The sequence below is a fragment of the Gorilla gorilla genome, chromosome X, assembly GCF_029281585.2.
Source record: "Gorilla gorilla gorilla isolate KB3781 chromosome X, NHGRI_mGorGor1-v2.1_pri, whole genome shotgun sequence".
NCBI classification, from domain to species: Eukaryota; Metazoa; Chordata; class Mammalia; order Primates; family Hominidae; genus Gorilla; species Gorilla gorilla.
In genome coordinates, this window is record NC_073247.2 from 136,583,166 (window position 1) to 136,603,374 (window position 20,209).

At 36.6% G+C, this 20,209-nt stretch overlaps 1 protein-coding gene and 1 non-coding gene across 5 annotated transcripts in view; one reads left to right on the top strand and one right to left on the bottom strand.

Annotated features, from left to right (window-relative positions):
- The window catches only part of TENM1 (teneurin transmembrane protein 1), an 831,890-nt gene that overhangs the window by 537,336 nt on the left and 274,345 nt on the right, over positions 1 to 20,209 (bottom strand). The gene's annotated exons all lie outside the window — the stretch shown is intronic.
- LOC115932576 (small nucleolar RNA U13) lies at positions 19,495 to 19,593 on the top strand. Its single transcript, XR_004068839.1, has one exon. It is a non-coding gene; the product is annotated as a small nucleolar RNA U13 (small nucleolar RNA).

Here is a 20,209-nt window from a genome sequence, read left to right on the forward strand (position 1 = left end):
CATTTGTGCAATGTGAATGTGGCGGATGCTAGAACTTCCTGCTTCTTGTCTCCCAGGTTTCATTCAGTTCACTGCTGTCTCCATCTGGATTTCCACAGCCAGCCGCCAAAATACTTTGAGGGATATAGCAGCCAGGAGACAATGGGCACTTCTTTTGTCACTGACAATATAAAAATAGACCCTTAAACTATGCATATATCATTAACAGCTTATTGTTCTATATGAGTTTAATGCATTTTTGTACCTCCTTTTGAAGTATTATTCCACTCTGTACTAATTCTTATGGATTCACTTTACCCGCAACTTGTCACTTTGACTCATTGAAAACAACAATGATATTTTAGAGCATATTCTGTGCTTCCAGACAACACAAACAACATCTGTGTCTGCAGGCGGACAAATAAAAGAAAACATTGGCCTCTCTTGTGTTTAGCTCCCTAGCACAGAGCAGCTGCCTTGAGGAGAGTTTTGAAATTATTTAACAACATTAACAAAGATGAGAGGAATAATATTCACTGGGAAATGTGTGTTGGGGTATTACTTCAGCATGTTATCACCCAACTAGAGGAAGCAATCAGATCAAATTTTGGGGGCAGTTCCTGTTTACAAGGTAGTATTATCATCTCATGCTAAATAGACTAAGCCTATATCTGTGATCTACTTTCAGAGTTTTACACGTATCACAGTACACAGAGAAAGGCTTTGAGTTGAAAATATTCTACAGTTTATGGTAAAATGTTTAGGAACATTTTTCTTTATTTTAAATTTATCAAGGAGGTATGAAATTAGATAAAGGCATGCTTCTCTTTACCTCCACACTATCATTTAGTGCTAACACTGCAGGCAATTCTTGCAAAATACATTTTCCAAAACCTCTCAAAGCTAGAAAGCAAATGCAAACAGCAACAATAACATTAGTGCTTTTGAATTGGAAACTTATATTATCCAAATCCTTATTATCATTGCCCCAAACACTTAATCTGAACAATCAAATTAATGTTTCAGGCATTTAAAAAACAATGGACAATCTGTATACATGAATGCATGTTCCTTTTACACATTTTGGAAGGATGCGCAGGTAAAACAATCTATGAGGATTGCCCAAGGACATTAATGATATACAGGATAGATGTAATATGAGTCTACATGATGCCTGGAACAGTTGACTCCATTTGGTCCCCAAATCATCACCTTGGGGGGAAAAAGCACAAAGAGCCAAATAGTGATTTGATAGTATATTGACAAAACACATGCTTGGCTAAATGTTCACTTTTGACATAGTTACTTGGCTTTGTCACTGGTTCCAAGGTTTCTCCTAGGCACAATTTAAGGTAGATCTGTTCCTTTTGTCCACTCACTGTCTGTCACCCTCTCCCTCCCCATATTCAGCATCAATTACTTTGGCCGTTGTCACTTCCTTTTCCAGAATTCTAGCTCCATTTGTTTTTTCCCCCTTTCTTGTTCAAATGTTCTCATTTCTTGGCCAGTTGCCTAACAGCACAGCAGTATGTTAGCAAATCTGAAAAAGTTAAGCTAGGTTTGGTATACTTTCTCTTCCCTGACTAATGCCAAATTATATATTATAATTTTTTTTTTTTTGAGACAGGGTCTTGCTCTGTCACCCAGGCTTTGGAGTGCAGTGGTGCGATCACAGCTCACTGCAGCTTTGACCTCGTGGGCTTAAGCCATCCTTCTGCCTCAGTCTCCCAAGTAGCTGGGACTACAGGTGTGTGCCACCACACCCGGCTAATTTTTTAATTTTTTATACAGATGGGGCCTTACTATGTTGCCCAGGCTGTTGTCGAACTCCTGAGCTCGGGTGATCTTCCTGCCTCCACCTCCCAAAGTGCTGGGATTACACACATAAGCTACGGCACTTGGCCTATAATTTTTAATAGAGCACTTCAACCCTTAGTTTTCATGCCCTCAGTCCATATGTTATTCAATAAGCACTCATGGAGCACCTATGGTGTGACAGACACTGTGGTAGGATCCAGGCAGATTAGAGAGAAGGAAAAAGATACGTCCTCTTCTCTCGAAGGGCTGACAATCTATTGCAGACATGGAAATGATGATAGGACAAGGAGGTAAGTAAGTGCCGTGATAGATCTATACATAAAGGGCTGTGGAGTCTAAGCAAAGTGAGGGACTCACTCTGCCTGAAAGACTGAGACAGGCTCCAGAGAAGTGATACTTTGAGTTTCATCTTAAAGGCTGAATGCACTTCTGGTAGGTTAAAAAGTGGATAAGAGCATTTCTAGCACAGAGAAGTGTGTGTTCAAGGGCAAAGACAAGTGTAAGGGAATAATGAAATTAAAGAACAGCAAACAATTTTCTGCATCTGTACTATAAGTGTAGGGGTAGAAGAACCAGTAAAGTGGGATGGAGCCAGTTTGTAAAGGGCCTTATATACCATACTAAGGAATTGGGCCTTGTTTGTCTTAGATTATATCTCATGCTGCTTACTATTCCTGTGTGCTAGGGCTCCAGAATCATTAATCTGAACAGAAATAACCGAGTTTATAATTTTTTTGCATACGTCTCCAAAGCAGCCTGGAAATTCGCTAGCTGTGAGTTTTAATCCAGAATGTAAGAAAATTCATTTAACTAGAAAATATTTACTAACCACCTAACGTAGCAAGCATTGTTCCAGGTATCAGAGATAAAGCAATGAACAAAACAGGCAAAAATCCCTGCCGTCATGGAACTCATATTCTAGTGGAAATAAATTTGTAATAACTGTGCTCAGTCAAAATTTAGTATCAGAATCACACAGATTTTCATCTGTATATTAATCTATATGTTATTGTCTATGCATTTCATCTCGGTATTAACTCAGGTTCCTCCAGAGGGTCAGCAAAATTGAGTATATGAAAGCAGTGACAAATAGGAATTTAGCTTCTTCCATCGAACTGAAATCTACTAGGTGAAAACCATGTCAATGGCTTCTCTGTACAGTATCCTCCATTTGAGGGAAGTTGAGGACCCTGGGAGACTATGCTGAGATATGCCACATTTGTCCCTGTTCTGTGTGTTCACTTTTCTTCCCAAAATATTTTTGGCTAAATACTTGGAAACTCAATATCCTGAGAGAGGGGATAAGGAGAGAGGGAGCAAGAAAGAGGGATGGAGAAAGGGTTGGGGAGAGAGGTTTATTTTGTTGGGGGGAAGAGCTCTTCTAGTCAACCCAGAGCCCACCTGCAACACTATAATCACCACGCACTTCAGAGATGGGGAGCCGGGGTGGGGTTGGGGGAAGAAAAATTGAATTACTCCACAATGTAGCTATAAAATTATAACACTGTTCCACTTCATGACGTATAATCAATAAATAAAAGTCCAGTCTTGAAAGGGTGTGCTATATAAATGCCAAATAGTATTTGCTGTGAAAATTCCAAATCCGGGTAGGGTTATTTAAAAAGAGTCCACTTGCGAACAGTTTGATTTTAGCATTGGGCTAAAATTATAAAAAGACAACTTTCATTCATCTAGGAAATCAGTTTTATTTCTTAAACTACATAAAATTCAAATGGGCCTTAGGAGAGGTGTGAAAAGAAAGCTAACTGGAAAGGCCATTTTGAATTATAATTACTCATATATAAAACTAAAATATATATCATCTACTGGTATATTAAAAATATCACTAGATTCCAAGGGTACCTTTCAATAAGAACCTCTTTCCATTAAGAATTAGTAAAAAAATATAAAATTGGATGCACTGGAATGTAAAAGTTGGAAAAACATTGATCATAATTTTTTTCTTACTAATACCATTGACTTAAAAGAGATACTGGATTTTTATAAATAGAAGTAGCAATTTATATCTACTATACATTTATATACGTTCCCATAGTGATTCCATAAATAAATATTTTACAAACACAAAGAAAAAAATGAACTTCCACACCCTCTCCCCAAGCTCTTCATATTAAAAAAGAAATATCCTAGTTCTCCTAGTAAGGTGACAGAAAACTACTTACTGCTCAGACATGCATTAGTGTGTGGAGACTAGGGTACCATTAAAGCAACTGGAGGAGGTAATTTAGTAAAAGCACCCCCTACTAGTTTGAAGAGTTAATGTGTTTCTCTCCTGTTAAGTGGGTGATTTCTTTTTGCTTGCCAGCAACATAATGACCAATATATGGTACACACCGTGAGCAATGGGCCTTCTTGATAAAAATGATTAATAGGTACATAGGTCTATACATATATACACATGTGCACACAATTCTCACATTGTGAATTTAGCCATACTTTAATTTATGCTTTACGAAACACAAGAGACTGGCTCCAGTGGAATATTCTATAAAACCAGAGGCCAACCTCCAGCCAAAAATAAAGACAACAAAATTATGACTGCTTTCTGAAGTAGAGAATAATGGAAAATCTTACTATACTATAAAGTATGGAGAAACAGGCATATGCTTATACCAATTTTTGTATTCACTAACTTGTCACCTCACCATAGCCACTGCTTGTCATATGTAATTATGGTATTTTTTGATCTCCACAAAATTAATAATAGTCATAACAGCAACAACAAATAATGGTTATTCTAGTGCTTGTCCTGTGGCAAACACTGTGCTACACACTTTACATACATTCTGCATTTAATACTGAACAATAGCTTCCTGAGGCATGTATTATTATCTTGTATTGATAAGCAAGGAAACTGACTCTGAAGGGTTAAAGTACCTGACCATGGTCACCAATCCTAGTAAGAGGTGAAGTCAAAATTCAAATCCAGGCCGGGCGCGGTGGCTCACGCCTGTAATCCCAGCACTTTGGGAGGCCGAGGTGGGCGGATCACGAGGTCAGGAGATCGAGACCACGGTGAAACCCCATCTCTACTAAAAATACAAAAAATTAGCCGGGCGCAGTGGCGGGCGCCTGTAGTCCCAGCTACTCGGGAGGCTGAGGCAGGAGAATGGCGTGAACCCGGGAGGCGGAGCTTGCAGTGAGCCGAGATTGCACCACTGCACTCCAGCCTGGGTGACAGAGCGAGACTCCGTCTCAAAAAAAAAAAAAAAAAAAAAAAAAAAAAAAAAAAAAAATTCAAATCCAATTTTGTTAGTATTTAACACCTTTTGCTTCTAATATTGCTTTACTGGCAGAAAGGCTATGCATTCACTTCGTTACAGGTAAAATGATCTCTTACTACATGTATATCTGCTGGTGGTAAGGAGGTATAATGTAATCTAATATGGATCTCTAATTTCAACAAACTTAATGTCTGGTAATGGAAACAAGATATATCCCCATATATATTGTAGAGTATATAACTGGAACCTAATGATTGGTTCAGGCAATAAACACTAGGAGAGGGCACAGAGGAGAGGAAGAATAGAATGAGAAAAATGGGTCAGTGACTCTTGTGGAGTTGGTAGATTAAGCTAGGATTTGATGAATGGGTAAGGCTTGAATGAAAGAGGGTAGAGTTTAGACTCCAGTACTGTTGTCCAGGTTGTATATCCAACTATTCATTTGTCATATAGATATTTAAAAGACGCCTTACATTTTTAAAAATGTCCACAGCTAACTTTATTATCACTGGCTTCACATTGATCCTCCTTTACCATTGCCTTTTTGTGAATATAAGTATCATCCATTCATTTGCACAGGCCAGAAACCTAGGAATCCCCCATACCATCATTTTTATCTTCTAATTATATCTTGAGCCAATACAGTTTTTTCCATTTTCACATTCAATAATCTCTGGCCTAGATGACTGCAACGACTTAACTGGTACCCTTCTATCCAATCTTGTTACCCTCTAATCTATTGTTTGCAATGCTACCAGACAGAATGCTAAAAACTAATCACATCACCTCCCTTCAGTATATTCCCATTACATTTAGGATAAATATCAAAATCTTTAACATGCTTTACAAAGTCTTATGTTATTTGGCTCCCTGTCTACTTCTCTGGCCACTCACTCTCTTGCTTCTGCAACATGTACTTCTTCCAGTTTCTCAAATACGCCATCCTACTTTTCACCTCATGACATTTGTGCATGTTGTTCCTCTTCTCCTTCCTGCCCCTTTCCATCTCTTCATTTGGCTAATTCTTTCTTATATTTGATTTCATCTCACTTCCTTGACCCTCCAGACCAGATTAGGTCCTTCTTTCTCTGGAGCACTTATCACAGTCATCACATCATAATTTTAGGATCAGTTTTATAATTACATAAAAACTCTCTACTCCTACCAAAATGTAAATTCTCGGCTGGATGTGGTGGCTCACGCCTGTAATCCTAACACTTTGGAAGGCTGAGGCAGGCGGATCACCTGAGGTTAGGAGTTTGAGACCAGCCTGGCCAACATGGTGAAACCCTGTCTCTATTAAAGTTACAAAAATTAGCCAGGCATAGTGGTGCATGCCCGTAATCCCAGCTACCCGGGAGGCTGAGGCAGGAGAATCGCTGGAACCCAGGAGGCAGAGGCTGTAGTGAGCCGATATCGCACCACTGCACTCTAGCCTATGTGACAGAGTGAGACTTTGTCTCAAAAAGAAAAAAAGTAAATTCTCTGAGGGCAGGGACCATGTCTGTCTTGTTCATCATTGTATAACCAGTATCCAAAAAACTTTGCACACATAGAAGCATAAATAAATATTCGGTGAATATAGCAGTGTATCTCAAAAGCATTCTAAGCAAGGATGATAGTAGAAACACACCATAAAGAATGATGATTCCATATCTGGAGGACTGATGATTGCATGAGTGTAGCTTCAGCACGGAGTGCTTTGCTCAGTAAATATTCAAGTCTGGCTGGTTTAAAGGGTTCATATAGATGGAAAAAAGGGAGAAAATACTGGAAAAAAGATTTTGAAGGACTTAAAATAATAAGTGTTTCAGGATTTATTCTACAGGCAATAGAGAACAACCAAAGGCTTGAGGTGGTTCAGAACTGCCTGTCAAAAATCTGCTGCTATCCCAACTGCACATGTATTCTCCATTTTAGCCTGGTGCTTCCAAATATGTGTCCCTACTTTCAGCATCTCTAGACCATTCATGTTTGGAGAGACTCCTACCCAACAGAACTGCCACATGGTGGAATGTTTGGCTTACAGTGATTCCCCCAGTGACCATCTACATACTGCAATCTCACCTCTTTGAAAAAAAAACCATTGTTTTACCCCCATTTTAGACTTGTGATCTGAAAAGCTCCTACCTTTGTATTGCAGTCTTTGCCACAATTATAATTGTTTAAGGGGTGGACACCTGATCCAGTCTGGGCCAATCATATTTCCCACCTGCTATGGTTTGAATGTTTTCCCCCTCCAAAACTCATACTGATTTTTTTTTTCTTTTTGAGATCTGGTCTTGTCCTGTCACTCAGGCTGTAGTGCAGTAGCATCATCATAGCTCACTGTAACCTCGACCTCCTGGGTTCAAGTGATTCTCCCAACTCAGTCTTCCTTGTAGCTGGGACCACAGGTGTACACCAGTATGCCCAACTAAATTTTTTAAAAGATTTTTGTAGAGATGGGGGTCTCACTTTGTTTTCCAGGCTGGTCTCAAACTCCTGGATTAAAGTAATCTTCCTGCCTGGGCCTCCCAAAGTGCTGTGATTATAGGCAGTTCTCATGTCGAAATTTAATTGCCATTGTAACAGTATTAAAAAGTAGGACCCTTAAAACATGATTGGGTCATGATGAGGGCTTCACCCTCATGACTGGATTAATGCCATTATTGTGGGAATAGGTTTGTTAGTTTGTTACCACAGGAATAGGCTCATTATAAAATGGCGAGTTCACCCCCTTTCTCTCTCTTTCTCTCTCTTTTTCTCTCTACCTTTCCACTCCTCATCTTTGCCCTTCTGCCATGTGATGACACAAAAAGACAGCTCTAGCCACTGGACTCCCCAGCCTTCAGAACCGTGAGCCAATAAATTTCTGTTCATTATAAATTATCCAGTCTATGGTATTCTTTTGGAGCAGCATAAAACAAACCAAGAATGGACCAAGACACCTCCTCCCTGTTCCCACTGATTAGTCCAGATATTGATATGGGAAATAAACTAGTCCAATCCAGGTTCATTTTCAGGTTTTCTTAATTTTTTAAATGTTTACTGAAAGCAGGCAGAAGAGGATCTCTTTCCTTTTAGTTAGCTAGGCTGTAAGGTTGACAGCCTGGAGCAGTCAGCAGTAGCCAGCTGTCCATCTTGTACATAATAAAGCTGGCCTGCAGAGAGAGGTAGGAATACAAGGGAGTCTTGACAGTTTTCCAGTCCATGACTCCAACCTGTGTTCCAGTTTTTGCTAAGACCATGTTCCACCTTGTTGTTTGGTTACTTGAGCCAAAAAAACTTTTTTTTTTCTCTTAAGCTAGTTGGAGTTGGGCTACCACCATTCCCTGTCAGAGTTCTGACTAATACAAATATCAGAAGTGGTGGCCTGGAGATGAATTAGCAAAGTATCTTCAGGATCAGGTCTCTGCTAATGAATGTTTGTAGCTCATTCCTTAACCCCACATAGACTTCCTGGTTCTCATTTTTTGACTTGGATTTTAAACTGTCCTTCACTATATCACCTCCACAACCACAGGACCAAAGACAGCCTGGTGCACAATCAGTGCTTGATAATTATCTATTGAACTGAATTGAGTTGTGATAAATTCCTCCTATAGATTTTTAATCTTCTCATCTCTTCAACTACAATATGCCTTGTTTATGTGCTTGCTCTGCTAGCTGGTCATTCCCTTTTTTGCTGCCTCCTGATATAATTTGACTCTGAACACCCCTGTCTAATTCATTCATTTTCTGTGCAAATTTCTGCTCCTTCCTAGTATATTCACTGGGTTATTTGCGTTTCTCACCTTCATCAAATGAAATAAAGCCACTTGACTATTATTTGCTCATCACTCTTCCATGATAGCCAGGTAATCTATAGGCTTAGAATTCTCTACGCTCTGACATCAGCTTTGTCCCTAGAAATGAAATAGAAAGGGAACATCTAGCTCATAAGATGTGGACTCAATTTGAAGCTCTGTTTTTGATGCTGGTTTCTTTGCTCAGGTTAAACAAACAGAAACCTTCTCTACATTCTTCCTTTTTCTACCCAGACTCCCTGGCCTGAGCTTCATATTCTAGCTTGGGCTATTTCTGGAGTACAGGAATTGATATTTGCAAGTAGGAATTAGAGGGAGACAACACAAAGAAGATACTGAAATTTTTTTTTTTTTGAGTTGGTGTCTGGCTCTGTCACCCAGGCTAGAGTGCAGTGGCATGATCTTGGCTCATTGCAATCTCCACCTCCCAGGTTCAAGCGATTCTCCAGCTTCAGCCTCCAGAGTAGCTGGGACTACAGGCGCGTGCCACCACGTCTGGCTAATTTTTGTATTTTTAATAGGGATGGGGTTTCACCATGCTGGCCAGGCTGGTACTGAACTCCTGACCTCAGGTGATCCACCTGCCTTGGCCTCCCAAAGTGTTGGGATTACAGGCATGAGCCATCGCGCCCAGCCGATGCTGAAAATTTGAGCCAGATAGTAACCAGCTTTCTAACAGAAGCAAAGGAATGTCATGGTGAGGCTCTGAGCCTGAAGAGAAATTACAAAAAAAAAAAAAAATACTATTCATTGCCCTACCCATTCAATTCCTTGAGAAACAAAAGTGAAAGAGGCCTTATTCAAGTCAATGTTAAATAAGAGAAGGGAACTGACATTCGGAAAGTGCCTACTTTGTGCCAGACACTGTGCAAAGACCTATCCATATATTTCGCACTGAAAGATACAGTCATCACAATGACTCAGAGAGGTAGGCATTATTCACTTTACAGATGAGAGAACAAGGTCAAGTCAAGTAACCTGCCATGTTAAGTAATATTGGCAATTTTTTAAAAAATGGAGCTAGGATTTGATTACAGATCTGTTCCCATTTAGACTGGGTAAGCCAGACCTTCAGGTACCTACACTCCAGCCACATCTATGCTAAACATTGTCTGAACATTGTCCTATGTTCCCATTTTGCAGCTCCAGGGATTCTTTGCATAGAAAGCCATACTTCCCCATATCTACCTCTTGAAAGTTGTAACAGTTTTTCAAGGCTTACTTCAAATTATCTCTTTTCTAAGCCTTGCTTTAGCCAAAGTTAACCTGGCCCTCTCCATAGTCTCACAGTGCCCTATTCAAACTTTTATTTGATACTCATTGAATGCCTTATAGTGGTACTCTGATTTGTCTATTTATTTCGCTACAACACTGAACAGACAGATCACAATGGCCATGTAGGTTCTTGGCAGATTGTGATATCTGTGATATTACAATCAATTGAAAGCTGTGCCATGATAGTCTACAAAAAAGACTACAGGATAAATAAATTATGGTTCAGTCACACAATGGAATATTATATAACCTTGAAAATAAATGAGCTATGTATATTAACATGGATGCATGTCAGTAATGTAACATTGAGCACAAAAAGCAATTCATAGAAACACAATATGATTATATTTAAGAAATCTGTAAACATGAAACTGAAAAACATATTTTTAGGGATGCATACATACATGGCAAAACTATAAGGAAAAGCAAGGGAATGATAAACACATTTCAGGATGACGGTCATCTAGTAGGGAAGCGAGGGAAGAGGGCTGGGATCTGAAAAGATCACACAGCAGAGGCAAAAAGGTAATTAGTAATGCTCTATTTCTTAAGCTACATGGTGAATACATAAAACTTTAATTATTGAAACTCAAACCAAAAATTTCAACCAAATGACTTTTTTCCCTCTAGCTTTCTACTGTAAGAAAATAAAAGTGAATGAAAAGCAAACACATCATTTCAGGGATTTAATCAATGAGGGTAGCTACCAGGGGTTTTTCTGTACTGAAAAGAACTTGGCATCAGAGAACTGGGTTTTAATCCTGGCTCTATAAATGTAGCAATTGTCATTATTATTAGGGCTTCAGGCAAAAAGAACCGATACTCAAAATAATGAACATAAGTCACTAAAGATGATCAGTCATAGAATGAAGGTTCAAAAATGCTTCCTCGATGTCACACTGGGGTAGAAAAGGAGTCATTTTAGAAATATTTTCAACAATTAAAGATGGGAATTTAAAAATATATGATTAGTTCTGAATCAACAAAAAAAATACGGATTAATGAAAATTCCTCATTCCCTAAACGTCATGCTGACTGAAAGGTTACTACACTTTCATTGTTTTTATTTATTGTTTGAAAAATGCAGAAAACACATAAATACATAAACACATAAGCACAAACACTTTTTTGTGTTTTTACAAGACTGAGATAATGTTATATGTAATGTTTTGCAATTTTCCTCTCAATAGTATGTCATGGATATCTTTTCTGTGTTAGAATACGTAGATCTACTTAATTTTTTTTCATATTTGCAAGTAATTTCTTTGTCTGAGGCTACTATAATTTATTTGACCAGAACCACACATTTAGCTTATTTCCAAGTATTTACTATTATAAGCAATGTTCAATGGCCATCCTTGCATATACACCTTTCTGCACTCTTGCTTTATTCTTTCTGTAAGATAAATTCCTGAAAGTCTGATTGCTGGGTCACAATGCATGTGCTTTTTGAATTTTCTTAGATTCTCATAAAAAATTGTTCTAGTTCATATTTCCACCCACAGTTCCAGCTTCCTCATACCCTTACAGTAAATATTTGAATCATTTTCTTTTTCCTTTTGCCAAATTAGGTGAAAAAGTTACTTCATTTTTATTTACATATATTTATACTTACTTTCTATTAATTTGAACATCATTTCATATATTTATTGGTATTGTGTAATTCTTTCATTTTTATATGGAATGTGCTATCCATATACATTGCATTTTGTATGTACCAGATATTATCTCCCAACCTATTGTTTTCCCATCCCCCCTTACTGTTGTTTATGGGCATTCAATTTTTACGTTATCAAATCTGTCATTTTTTTTTTCCTTTATGGGTTCTGGGTTTCATGCTTCACTTAGGAAGTCCCTTTATATAACAAGACTTTTTTTTATTTTTAAAGACCTTACCTCTAGTTTCCCCTAAATCTCACGCCCCTCTTTTAATGACCAAATAACGCTATCAACTCAGGCTTTGTCTGACTTTATGAACAGAGGTCAAGTCCCTTCCACACATCAAGAGCTATTGCTGCTTATTTCTCTTTATCATTCTGATTTATACTGTATAAGATGTTTTAGAAATTACCTCCCCAAATTCTCATTATTACAATTAAAATAATACAGTTGTTCATAAAGACAAAATTAATAAATAACTCCCTATCTAACTTCTCCAATCTTGTCACAAGGCAACTGATACTCATTGTAGAGTGAAGGTCTTTCCATACCTTTCTCTAGACCCATAGAAATATATACAAACAGACACATTAAAAAACCTTCCATTTATTTTTATGAAAATTGGGTATTTTATGTATGATACTATACTTGTTTGTTTTATATAACAATATAACATGCATGTTTCCTTAAGACAGAATATGCTTCTAACTCATTGTTTCAAAATCTGGAAATATTAAATGTTATATGTTATAAGTGTACCATTAATTATTTAACAAATGCCCTATTGCTGGACATCCAAGTTACTTCCTTTTGTTGTCATTGTTAACCCTACAATGTCACTTTTATAATCCTTCTCACTTCTCTTCCTAACCCCATGAGATCTTCTGGGTCTTGTTAGTCCTCCCTTCTTCTCACTCCCACTCCTGTGTTTTGTTGGGATAGTTTAGTATATTTATTTAGACGCTTGTGCTGTCCATATGGTAGCCACTAGCCACATGTGACTATTGTACACTTGAAATGTGGCTAGTCTGAACTGAGATCTACTGCAAGTACAAAATACATGTGGGATTTTTAAGACTTAGCACAAAAGAAGAATGCAAAGTATTTCATTAATACTTTTTAATATTGATTACACGTTGAAATGATACTATTTTAGATATTTAAGTCAATCTGCCTTTCCATTTAGATTTAATTACTTTTCCAGAGAGCCAGGTTCATTGCCCATCATTGTTTCTTCTCTCATCTTGAAGTCTCCATTCCGATTCATTTATTATTTAGTTTGAGTTTTTTCTCAAATATTTTTTCACTGGTGTATGAGAGTGATATACTTTTTGAATTCTTACATGTCCTCAAACATCTTTCTCTGACCCAAGTGGATGAATGATACCTTGACTGGATGGTAAGTTACTTGGTTTGCAGTCTTTTTCTCTTAGAAATTTCTAGATGCTATTCCACTGTCTTCTAGCTTCCACGATATAGATGAGAAAACCATTTTTTTATTTGTAGATGATTCAGTTTTTCTGCCAAAAAGCCTGAAAGATTTTCTCTTTATCCTTGAGATTTAGGAAGTATATCAGTGTATTTTTCAGTGTAGAACGAAGTATGCCTCTTTTATACATATTTTCGCAGACCAGCTTTTGGCTTTGTTAATTGCACATTGAAATTTTGTAATTATTTTAGCTTATATTTTTATTACTTTTGTACAGACACTTTTATGTGAAATATATATCTATATATTCTTTTTCTGTTCCTGAGTTGAAAGATTTTTTTCAATATTTCTTTAAATTCAGTTAATGCTATAAGGAAAATTTATAGCGTTAAATGAATTTAAAGAAATAAATTTTAATTTAAATGTATATTTTGTGCAAAGTCTTGAAAATCCCACATATATTTTTTACTTGCAGCTATCATGTTTTTAGCCACATTCCTAGATTATTTAGGAAGTAATATAATTTTTGTTCATTTTTAAATAATTTTAAAATTTTCTTTTGATTTTCTCTGATCCAAAAATTACTTACATAAAGTATTTTATGGTTCTTCTAAGTTTTTTTTCTGTTTACCTTTTCTGGTCTTTGAATTGTTGATTTCTAGCTTTACAGAATTCTTGTCAGAGGATGTTACCTGCCAGTTTTCCACTTGAGAATTTATTAGTTTTCCTTGTGGCAAAGTACATGATAAATTTTGTAAATGGTCCAGGGGCATAAAATACAAATGTGGTTTTGTTTTTGACATTAGAGTATCTAATTCTATTTATTTGACAAAATATTAGGTCAAGCTTCATAATTAGATTATTCAAATCCTTGGCATTATTTTTTGCCTACTTACTTTTCAAATTCTGAGAAATCTGTATTTCACAACTGTAACTGCAGTTTTATCAAATGCTTCACAGATCATTCCATACAGTTACATCTAATAAATATTTGTTTATGGAATGAATCCCTCTAGGTTCTATTTTAATGCTTTTGGCCTTAAATTCCACTTAATCTGATATTGACATCCTTGCCCTATCCTCTCCTTATTGAAAATTCCCTGGCATATCTTCATCTATTCCTTTATTTTGAAACAGTTTCATCATTTTGTTTAATGTTTGTCACTTATATATGTACTTAGCTAAAATGCGTAAATCTGAGTGGTTTTGTCTGGGAATAAAATTTGTCAACCCATTTCCATTATTGTAACAAACACAATGTCTTAATCATAGTGTAACAATGTATGTTTATTATCTTTGTGGTAGGCAGAATAATGCCTAAAGACGTCCATATTCTAATACCCACAACATATAAATATGTTAGGTTACATGGCAAAGGGAAATGAAGGTTGCAGATGAAATTAAAGTTAATAATCCGTTGACATTAAGATAGGGAGACTATTCTGGATTATCTAAGTATACCCAATGTACTCACAAGGGTCCTTAAAAGTAGACGAGTGAGGCAGAAGTATCAGAGAATGTATGATGGGGAAGATGGATCAAATAGACATGAAATCGCTGGCTTTGAAGATGGAGGAAGAGATCATGAGCCAAAGAATATAAGCAGCCTCTAGAAGCTGGAAAATGCAAGAAAAACAGGTTTTCTCCTAGAGCTTTCAGAAAGGAATAGAGCCTTGCTGATATCTTGATTTTAGCCTGGTGAGACTCACTTCATACCTCTGACTATCCAGAACTGTAAGATAACACATTTGTGTTGTTTTAAGCCACTAAGTTTATGGTAAGTTGTTATAGTGGCAACAGAAAACTAATGCAATATTATAAAATGTAAATAACAGTTTGTTTCCAAATTACTGTGGACAGTGGATGGATAATGGGGGAAAGTCAATTCAAAAATTAAATGAATTAATATTCTTACATTGTTTATTCTTCTTTCCATTTCCTTATTTAATTTTCGAATTGACTTTTTGTCCCTTATCAACCCCTTCTTAGCAATCTGCAAATTTACTGGTACTTTTATAATACATTTCAATCTAAACTAACAAATCTTTCAGTTATAATGCCCCATTTCTCAAGCATTCATACTATCTGAAGTCTAACGTCTTTCAAATTTATAAGCAACAGATAACATGAGGATTGGACCTAGGAAGAGGGTGGCAGGAACTATGTCAAATTTAACCTTATTTCACTTTCACCTTCTCTTTTCTAACGTTTCTTTCCTTTATCTCTAACACCCTGCCCCCAACCAAGTATGTACTGTTCAAGGCTCTCTACCACAGAGCTTTGTGCTAGGCATGACCTTCCTGGCAAATATCTTATATTTAGACCAAACTTTCCTATTTCCGTCCTTAAGAGTTACCTGCTCTGCGTTACCTGTTCTCCCAGGGACCGTGACATTTTGTTATGCAAACCAATGAACAATTTCATAGTGTTAATGAAGCCAACACTATTTATATGTGGGACAATGGCTTAACCTTTTTGAAGTGGTTTTGTTTTACAGACAGGGATGAAAATTTAACCAAAGAAATGACTATTTGAGGCTGGAAATTTCAGGCATTGTGGCAGGCTATACAGGAAGACATTTGTGGCTGGACGAGGAAGGAGTCTTCATGCCATACTTCACTGTGCACTATCGAAGTGGGCTCCTACTCCACCTGCATGAAATCAAACATGTACTAACAGTGTATGAACCACCGAACAAGCTAGATATCCTGGCCATAGAGGCTATTGTGCCTCAGGGCCGCTCTAGGGCAACCACAAGAACAGATAATTGGGCCTGTGAGCTGACAAATCAACTTGTACCCACACCATTAAGCAACTGTAATTCACTCTGAGTCTAGCAGAGATCCCATTGTTTACTGCTATAAAATAAACTCTATAAAACTTATAAATATGGAGACAGAATTTAACATAATGCTGCATAGGGTACCTTATATCACAGAATACTAATAAAAACTTTTATATTATAGAAATACATTTTAATAATGTTGTGCTTAAGAATAATTATACTTTGAATGATTTTCATGAGAGGCATCTTTCCCTATATTCACTTCAATACTATGACTGGGTTTTCTCTTCTAACCTATATTAGGTTAAAAAATTACTTGGATTTTAAAGGCTATGGTGAATTATAGACTTAACTAAAACATGGACTTCTAAACTGGCTTGCATGATTCCACATTGGCAGAATTTAACTGCCATTATGAATTACTTGTTAATTATGCTATTTACAGTTTATATGCATACTTGAGACTTTTAACATGTTTAGCATGTTTCACTTTTTTTCTGCATAAAGGCTAAAAATATATAGGTTTGTGTGTGCTGCACTGAATCATATTTTAAAATAGAAAAAGCAAAGAAATTAATGTGCAATTTTGGCTATTGTTTGCATGGTTGTTAAACCATAAAAAATAAACAAAGTGGAGAAGAAATGAAAGAAAGAAACTCATTTAAGTATAACTAAGGTTGTCAAAGGAATAGTTACAAGGCTTATAACTGAGCCCGAATGTTCAGCATTGAATCAAAACTTTGGAACTGGAAGAGGGTTTTTCATGTATTTGTTCTAGTGGGTCACAAATTCAAATATTTACATGGGCCAGGTAAATAACATAAATGAATGAAGTGGCTCAGCTATGACAACATGGATTAGTAGTGGCTGTGGAAACCCAGAGAGTGCATGCTCTGTCTCAGAGGGATCATGCTGCTCAGCTTCAGCTGGTTTCTGCCCTATGGGAGCACAGGCCCAATTTTGCTGGACTTTTCAATACTTTGAGACAAGCTGGAAACCAACACTTCTATATGCAGCTTTTTACTTTTAAATGCTAATAACTAATTCAATTTTTAAAGTGTTAGTATCTGTGGAACATATAGGGTACATGGGATGTCAGATTAAATCTCTGATGAAGCCCAGCAGAAAGGAATTGTACAGAAAAGAATATGGGAACATATACTAAGTCACTTACGTGCTGGCCACATGTAGTAGAAAGAACATGGGATTTGAACTCAGGCAGATGCAAGTTGCAATTCTAACTCTGTCACATAACCACTAGGTAATGTTAGGCACGTTTTAAAAACTCTCTGAGCCTCAATTTCCCTCTCCTTAAAATGAAGATAACAATACCTGTTGCATAGGATGCTTGTGAAGATTTATAAATAAAAGTAACGTGTGGGAAGTGCCTATGGTAGATCTTGGCACCTATGAAACATCCACTCTTTTTATCCTTTTCCACCAGTCTATGTGCCTACCCTGTTTTATTATTTTTTTCAATAGCAATTCTATAGACTTGGAATTATATTATGCTCCACTTCCTACTAGAATGTAAGTTTACATGATGGTAAGCAATGTGTCTATTTCTTTTCACTGCTGTATTCCCAACACTAAAAATACTGCCTGACCCATAATAGGTGTTCAATTAATGTATGTTGGATAGATAGATTAATGATTTTAACTTTAGTACACTGACTCCTTCCCTTTAATGAATAAACACACGCAAGTACATATACGTATATGTTATCCAAGCTCATAAACCAAGTTAATGCTGAACTGGAACTTGAATTCACATCAAGTTATTTCTCTATGATTATTTTCATTGCACTATTAAAGTCTGTCAAAATTATGCAATGTTCTACATGGACATACTCATCTCTTGGGATTACAGAAAATACAGTCTTTGAGGTATTTGAATAGCTTTGCAAAGGAAGTCTTCCTCACACTTCCACTGACTTTGGTGGTTAAAGGCACTTGCAGTGCTCTATGGATAATTCTAGGTTTTTCATTCTGACAAAAAGACTATTAACTGCCTTTGTAAATCATAATGACAACAATTTTACATATATCTGGCATATTATACTTAAAAATACTGTAAAATGAACTCATAACTACAAATGTCAGTTGAATCTCACATCAATCTTTTGGGGTAGATGGGACTGGAACTATTTTCCTCATTTTAAAGAGATATCAGAGACACCCAGTGATAAACACCTTACCTAAAGTCACAGTATGGATAACTAAAAAATCTGGCAATAAACCATAGTTCTAAGGTGATACTTTATATTCACAGGACCTATTGAAGACTTCCCACTATAGCCAAGACTTCTGTATTTTACAATCTGGATTTTTTCTTCCCCTCCCCACTTATATTAAAAACTAGCCTGTCCTGGGCCCTATTTCTAATCCTGCTACCTCTTATACTTGTACTTGGTATTAATACAACAAACTTTACTGGCCAGAGCCCACTGAGTGATAGAAAAATAAACAAACCAAGGACCTGCCCTCAAGAGCTTTCTATCATCAGTGTAACACAAATATTTAGTCTGGCTAAAATATATGTTCCTTGTAAGAAGTGTTATGCCTTAAGGGACTATATGAGGGGGGAAGAGAGAAAGATGCTGGTGCTAATCTAATATAGTGCTTCTCAACTCGGCATACCTATTAGAATCCCCCGAGGAGCTCTGGAAAATACCAAAGCTTGGATCAATCTAGGGTGGAGTCTGGGCAGTGGACTTTTTGAAAGTTCCCATAGGGATCCTAAGGTACAGCCAGTGTTGAACCACCACCAGTCTAAATGGAATAAATTGCACTGTAGGGAAATAACTGAGGAAAGCAAAAGACAAATACCTAAAGACAAACTTGACCTTCTTTTCCCTTGTAATGCCATTTAATTAAACAGATCTTAATACCAATTATATTTACAAGATTTTCATTGAGGCTGTAGCTTTCCTGAGACTTAATCTCCAATGATTTTAAGAAAAATATTTTCCTCCCTCAAATCTGACAACCAGTGTCCATTTGATGATGATGTAAATATGATCAATTTTATACTAACTTACAAAGTTTGGCAGGTGAAAACCTAAGTGTATACACAAGCGAATGAATCAAAACTGAAATAACTGTCTTAATTTTTATGTATAATTCAAGTGAAACTTGGTTTATGTTCTGATTTCTCTGCATTGCCCATTTTCTTACTTTAGTTTGTTTTTATTTGGGATGGCGCTTGTTTACCCTTCTATTTTCAGCTACAACCTAGGTTTGGGTTCATCCATCTAAGTTATTTTGGTTTGCTTATTTTTACCTCTTACTCACATATATTTCTTTTCTTTTTCTTAAAAAACCTCCATTTTTTCATATATTCCAAGTTTCCTAGAATAGTCATTTCCAACATACTACATCAAACTTAGATGGAAAAATTTGTGAGCTCGGTCTAATAAAAAGGAATGGCAATTCCTTAAAGAACATCTGGACAGATTGAAGCTAATTAGAGACACAGAGATTTTATCCAATGATGTAAGTGCATATAGTCCCTTCAGCCTTGGAATCTGACTCAAACAATAGGTTTTCATATTTATGTGTGAGATGTGCCTCTTTCAAACCTTGTTACAACTTTGGCACATTACCCATCTGATGTGAACTTAGATCTTTTTAACACTTTTATGTTAAACATAAAAAACAACGGGAATCTAGGATTTTGTTGGGAATGGCCTGAATGACTTTCCTTGAAGGGTGAAATTCAAGTTAAATATGTGCTTATCCAATAGCTATAGTAATATTTGTATACCTTTCTCTACCCTCTCCAACCTGTCCAGTAAATCAGTACCATATTAATTGTGCTAAAATGCCCCTTAAATGACCATGCTATGCTCCCACCTTTCATCATCACACGTCTCCCATTTCTTAATGTATTGTATTCAAAACATTTGACTTGGTTTTCAAAGTACTTTGATACTCTGGCCCGACCTAACTTATTTTCTATTGATTTCAAACATCTTCCATGTCAATCAAGCTGGTCTCCTGTTGTACTATATAAATACCAGGGTGTTTTTGTTTTGTTTTGTTATGTTTTGTTTTTTGCCTTCCTCTGAATTGTTCTCAATGTGCATGGATTTCCTTCCTTTTCTCACTCTTACTCTTTAAATTCGACCTGTCTTATGCGTTATAGGATGAGTTCCAATTCTTTTCTGAAGACTCTCTCAATCTAGTGCTCTAACTGATCTCTCCTTTTTCTAACATCCTAAAATACTCA